Here is a 7,184-nt window from a genome sequence, read left to right as displayed (position 1 = left end):
GCCTCTACAGGTGGCCAGCGTTAGCGCAGGTGAGGGGAGCTGTTTGTGTTTTTCCCCCAGGTGCTGAACTGATATTGCACAGAAGCAAAAGAGGTTTTGGAATAACAGCAGCTATCATTAGCATAGCCATCATTTCTACTGCTGCCATCGCTGCTAGCATCGCCTGTCTCAGACTGCGGTTACAGCTTCCACGGTTGAGAAGTTAGTGAAGTCCTGCAAACTTAGAACTCAATCAGTGTAACATACAATTTGGACTCATGAACTTAAATCAACAAACTGCCTTGTTACAAGAACAAGTTGATGCCCTTTGGGCTATGTAACAGCTAACATGTTCTCATTTCTTTCATCATATTTGTGTTACCCATTACCATGTACAAAATGCCTCCAATACTGTAAAACAATTGATTGCCTTATTGAATGCCTTCCTTAATTGACCATGGAATGTGAACTTTGCAAATTTTACTAAGGTTCTTGCTTGACACATTGTATAGTATTGATGCCACAGGCCCGCTTCCTCCGGGCATGTTGAATTTGGTAAATCATGTTTGTTAGATAAAAGTGGCAACAAATAACACCCAAGTAGAGATTGCCACTGTGCAGCAGTGGCTAGAGTCTATGCAGGGCACCTTTAGCCTCCTCAAGAATTATTTGGGAATTCCTGCCGGTTGCTGTTTGTGTTTGTATGGTGTGTGTGTGTGAGAGATGCGGCAGCAAACAGCTCGCCAACAGCAAGAGCTTGCACAGGCTATGGCTGCCTTGGAGAAGGGCAAGTCACCTCCGCATTTGGCTAGACATGATGGACCGGTAGTCAATGACGGGTACGACCCTCTCATTTGCATACCAACCTAAGGCAGACCAACAACCATGATGTTGCCAAGTTGATGACGGGTAAGGATGCCAAGTGAAAGAGGGCAACCTAAGCCAGGCACGGTCCCTTGGCCTCCCTTGGTTTATTAAAACAAAAAGGGGGAGATGTGGGAAGCGAGCACAGCCGAGCCAGCCAAAGATGGAGCCCTGGCTGGCTGCCAAACCTCGTGCTGTTTACTTCAACTCTTGGCTGATTGCCAAGGCTCGTGAATCCCGCTTGTTTACCCCAACTCTGAAGTATGGTGAGCCCAAAAACAGGTGCTGCCAGCCTGATGATCTTGCTACATGGCTAATGAGCTGCACTCTGCCTGCCCGCTGCACGTGTGGGTGCCCTGATTGGTCCTGGCTAGAGGGAGGGCTGTTGGAAACGCTATATGAACAGTTGAGGTGTGTAATAGAGGAGAACAGAAGGAAAAACTACAGCAAACAACAGGAACAGCAACAACGAGACAGCCTCATAGTGAGAGAGAATGAAGTGAGAGAGAATGAAGTGAGAGAGAATGAAGTGAGAGAGAATGAAGTGAGAGAGAATGAAGTGAGAGAGAATGAAGTGAGAGAGAATGAAGTGAGAGAGAATGAAGTGAGAGAGAATGAAGTGAGAGAGAATGAAGTGAGAGAGAATGAAGTGAGTCAGGAAGGCTGAATAATTGTTTTGATTAATTTTTTAACAAATGAAGGGGTTTAGGAACATGGTGTTAGGTTTTCTTCTAGATTTTATGATCTCTTCAGTCACAGGAAATTGGCTAGGTTTATAGTACAAGGTTTGGATTCTCTCATATTTAGCCGAAATTAATTCTAACTAGAGCGATGTTGGTTACACTCAGCATACAATGTATTAATACTGTAAAACAGAGGACATTTTCCTGCATCCTCACAAATAATTGTAGTTCTTCATCAAAGAAGTGTGAATCTGTATTCTCAAGAATGAGCCTGTGATAGGTTATCCAACCCTAGGTGATCAGCCCTAAATGTGTGTGTGTGTGTGTGTGTATGAATAACAATAAAAAATAAAGAAGAGGGAGTGGTGGGGACATTAGAGGAGTTGGAGGGGGAAAGGTGGAAATGATTTCAGTAACTTACAGTTAAATGAAATTCTCATAACTTTCAAGTGGAAAATGAATGTAGATGGGCAGGAAAAGAACCACAGGTAATGAAAACAGAGGGAAGGTCTAGATTTCTGACTGTGACTGTACCTGTTACTTAGTCTTTAGATAAATCCCAGATTAAGAAAACCACATATGTTACTTATAAGAAGAGGAGTCTGCAAGATTCAGTGAGAATGTCTATCTCTGTAATGCATCAGAAGCAGGGGAGATCTAGTTACCAGCAAGGAGAAGCACACAAGTTAAGGCACACAAAGAGCGATTTCTTGGAAACATTGTACTTGCATTCCATGCTTTACAGTTTGTGGCTTCATCAGTAAGATGTGATCTTTCCGTACTGTTCACAATATACACATCTCAGGGTACACATCACTCTGAGGACTCCCCTGCATTCCTCATTATATACCAGCAGGACATGCAAATAGAGTCTTCCTCTGCTCATGAAAACTAGCCCTGCCTGCCCTGACCCTGCAGCTCTGGCAGAGGAGCACGGCCCAGGATACCAGGTGTCCTCATTCAGTGAAGAGCACTGCATGCAAGCTCACCGTGGATTTGGGGCTGTGTCGGGTTTTCCTTGATGCTTTTTTAAAGGTATCTTTTAGAAACAAGAGATACTCAGTATGCGAGTGGACATGAGTGAGAGGGACAGTGGGCATGTGTGACACTTTCCTAATCAGGATTCTCTGTGTTTGCAGGTTTCCAGTGTGAGGTACAGCTGGTAGAATCTGGAGGAGGATTGGTGCAGCCTGGAGGTTCACTGAGACTCTCCTGTGCAGCCTCTGGATTCACTTTTAGTAGCTACTGGATGAGCTGGATCTGCCAGGTGCCAGGGAAGGGACTGGAGTGGATTGGAGAAATTAATGGGAATGGCAGTACCACAAACTATGCATCCTCCTTAAAGGACAGATTCACCTTTTCCAGAGACAATTCCAAGAACACCCTATACCTGCAAATGAGTAACTTGAGATCTGAGGACACAGCTGTGTATTACTGCTCAAGATACACAGCGTGGAGACTTCAAGCAGGAACAGAGCTCAGAAGAAGGGACAGACTTATTTGAGTGCTGTCTGTGATCTCTGGGCTACATCTCCATCTTATGGTTTTCAAGCGATCCTCTCTACATTTATGGTTTTCAGGAAACTGTGATGTCACTTAATTTGTGGACTTCTGGCTTTGTTAACATTTTTTTCAGAAATACATTTACTCTTAGGTGAACAAAATGCAGAACATCACTGGTGAGGTGAGAAATGTCACTTTCTTGGTCAAAGGGTAGTATGGTGAGGAAGTTTATGGATGTAGATGAGTCTTTGCCTTTCAGACTCAGGATAGGGCCTCATTATCAAAAGTTCTGAGATTCTGTGTGCCAAGAAGGAGGTGGTATCAGGCTTACTGATCCATAAATGGGAACAGATCTAAAATCTTCCTCCTCTCTCTCAGAACTGCATGCATCAGGCTCAAATCTGAACCATTTGCATCATAGCAAATTTAATTTTCTTAATCTATGACTCCAATTTCTTAACCCTTTGTTCAATCAAAAATGTAACATCAGAGCCGCATTTTCCAAACCCAGCTCTCAACCGCTTACATGGAGTTCAGATTTCTTTGAATGTGTGGTTACTTCAGGACACTTGGGAAGGATGGTAAGACTTGACCATTTCCCATTGTCTGGGTCAACTTTGTCGCCTTTGGAAGGATTCTTTCAGGAAAGTAAAATGTGCATTAATCTGATCATAAAACTAATCAATCATGTTAGATGTGAATGTTGAACTTCCCTTGCTCTTCTTGATCTGTCTTGGCATTCCCCTATCATGTGTCAGTTTGAGGAGACCTGCAGATGGAAACCCCTGCTGTACTGTGGGCTATGGGGAGACACCATGTCTGTCTTTGTGAGCCCTCATCTTATGACTTCATATGATTACCTTCAGCCTGGAACAGTATGCCCATGCAGGAGAGGCCTGTCCCAGGTGAGATGCCGTCCCAGAGCTCCTGCTCCATCTTCCCTTCCATAGCTCTGAATCTTCTCTCACATTAACACATGTATTAGTTACTTATTGAGGTTGCGATAAAATACCATGCCCCCAAATTACTTATGGAAATGTTTATTTTGGCTTACAGTTCCAGAAAGATGTCCACAGTGGCAAGGGAGGCATGGCAACAAGTAGCCAGAGCAGAAGCCTGGGTGACCACATTACCTCACGCAGAGAGATAAGAAAGCTACTGGAAGAGGGGCCAGGGTATAAAAAGCCCACCCTAGTAACATGGTTCTCCAAGCAAGGTCCCATGTTCTAAAAGTTCCATAAACCCCCATCAGCACTACCAACCAGGGAAGTAGGGTTCAAACATATTACCTATGGGAAATTGCTCATTCAAACCACCATATTCCACTGCTTCTTGTGAAGAAACAAAGATTCAATAAACCCCTGTTCTCACCATCAATACATATAATTGCTCTCGGGATAGCACTTAGGATTGATTCCCTCTTGGTAATTTACACGTTCAAAACCTTTTACCAGTATTAAGCACTGTATCATACTGTGTTAGAGAAAAGATTCTCTCATGAAGAAAATGTATATTGTCACTGAAGTGAAGAAGAATGTCTGCCTTGGCCAGGAAGATCAAATATGAGGAAGTTCTGGGACCTTGGTGAGCTTTCTACACTGAACTTGCTGAATCAGGGCAAATCCCCCGTGGGAGTCCTGAATTAAGACAGTCTTTGACCTTCCTGTTAGGTCACTTAGGAAGTCCATATGCGAGGTCAACAAACAGTTAACAGGCTTGGTATTTCCCTGTCTTCTTCAGACATCTTGTGAATAGCAGACAGAACCAATGTAGGAGACTCTTTTCTATGAACCCACCTATTTATCCATGAACTTAATTCTTTTTTATGTATAGATTTATTACATTTCTGAGCACTTCATATAATACATCTTAATCTAAGGTTAACAGAACATAGAAGAACAGGGGATAGGGATATCTCAGTTCTCATCAGTGAAGCTTCCTCATGCAACAGAAGGTAATGCACACAGAAGGACACAAGTGGCCAAGTGTAGACAATAAGAGAATGCAGAGCGCATGTCCCTGGATATGACTACTATATTAAACCTCACCCTCCCATGCATAGCCAAATACACATACCTGGAGAGGTCATAGGTCCTAGAAAAGCTCTACCTCTGTCACATAGCTAGATAAATGTAATTTCTTACTGTATGCTATAAATGGATCCTTATGTTTACATACAAATAATCTAGTCACCACTCATCCAAGAAGCTTCTTTTTGTAACAAATGGAGACTATTACAACTGGTCACACACAAAGAATAAGTATCTGTGAGATGCTCAGTCCTAAGTGACACATGAACTTGATTCTTATTTCACATCTTTCTCCTTAAACTTATTTCTCTTCCTGGTTTTTAAAAGTTTTTTAATTGAGATCTTGTGAATTTCATATAACATATTTTCATCATATTTAGAGAAACCCTACCCTATCTGCATTTCATTTCCTACCTCCTGCTCAATTTAGGCACCCATTATGTATATATATATTTACATATATACACACACAGAGAGAGATAGATACATATGTGTGTATGTATTATCCTTCATTGTTGGTCCATGCACTGGAGCCTGGCTAACCTACTCAGAGACACATCCTTACAGAAACCTTACTTTCCCCCTCCAGCAGCTGTTGGTTGCCAATAGTTCCTCATCTAGATTTGAGGTTTTCTATCCACGTTTCCAGTTGACTTTTCAAGGGAGACATTTTCCTTCTCAATCACAAATCAAGTTCAGAGCAGCTCAGGCACTGTATTTTCAGACCCTTGGGAAATGCTTGTGGAATTCCTCTGTATCCATCGCCCAGGTCTTCCTGTGTTTTCTGAGCAATGAGAGCTTTGAGAAATGTAAATTAGCAGTAGGAACCTGGTGAAAGGTGAAGCCAGATTGTGATGTGGATGTAGACTTATTTTACAAGAAGAAATAACAAAAATCAGGGCAGAAAATCATGAACAGGAAGAAAATAATCATGTAGATTCAATGTGCTGTGGTATCCACCAATGGAAATGATACAGATTTGGAGAATATCAGAATCACTAGATACTAGGACATGAAGGAGAGTGGGTTCAGAGGCATTTTGTCCATGATTTCAAGATTGCAAGTAAGTAAGAGGTATACAATCCATGGTTTTGTTGCACAGTGGAGAGGTTATAGAGGATTTATTGGATGATATGATAAAAACAATAAATAATAAGGAGATTGGTAACCGCTAAAACTTGATCATTTTATGAGGAGTATATGCTCTTTATCTCACTGTGAGTCCCACTGCTATGTACAGATATTTCTGTAATTAAATAAAATTATGATAAATAGTAAGGAAGTTCCTGAACAATAAGGTAGCAGGAAGTTGATATTAGTTCTCAAGGATTTGAGGACACTTATCTGTTCTCAACATCCAGAACTGTCCATAAGAATGCCATTTGAGTTCTCCTACTGGAGCAGACTTTCTGTGTTTAGAAATCTTCATTCACTTTTGAGGTTTGTGTCATGGTTTCCGAAACAGTGACTGACTCACTTGGTTGGTCAAAAATTCTTGACTAGTGTCAGCTCACCTTTGTGGGTCAAGAGTAGGTTTTTCAAGCTTTTATCCCGGATGCATCCAGTTCATGGTGGATTATCAATACAGACTGGGAAAAATGTAGTGGAATGGCAGCCTGGGGGCTGGTGAAGTAGTGGGTGCAATGCTGACAAACGTCCCAACGTTGCTCCACATATGAGAGAAACACGCGAGGTGACAGAAGTGAATCCCCATACTGCACCTCCTAGTCCTGCATCTCATGTGCCCTCAGAGTCGTGTGTGTAGTCTAAGTGCAGCAGATCATATTCAACAGCAAGTACCTGTGGCTGAAATTTTTGACAATTTGACAAAATCAGAAATTTGTGGCAATAGCAGGGCAGTACTGAGTGCTGGGAAAGCCTCACAGTCATGTGTGACGAGGTCTGTGGGTATGAGATTGAGACTGGAGGTTTTGTGGAGACAGGAAAAAACAAGCAGCTTCCACCTTCTAGAAAGACAGGGACCTTTGTGAAGAAATTATATCAGAATAAAATCAGAATAGACGAAGTATGAGTATAACACAATAATCCCTTTTCATGTGGATATGAAACACATTTTATGAAGCTTCTCAGAGTTCTGTGCATGCTCAGTTTACTGTAGGCTTTG

The sequence above is a fragment of the Nannospalax galili genome, unplaced genomic scaffold, assembly GCF_000622305.1.
Source record: "Nannospalax galili isolate Female #2095 unplaced genomic scaffold, S.galili_v1.0 scaffold1612, whole genome shotgun sequence".
Taxonomy (NCBI): Eukaryota; Metazoa; Chordata; class Mammalia; order Rodentia; family Spalacidae; genus Nannospalax; species Nannospalax galili.
This window is presented reverse-complemented; position numbering follows the sequence as displayed.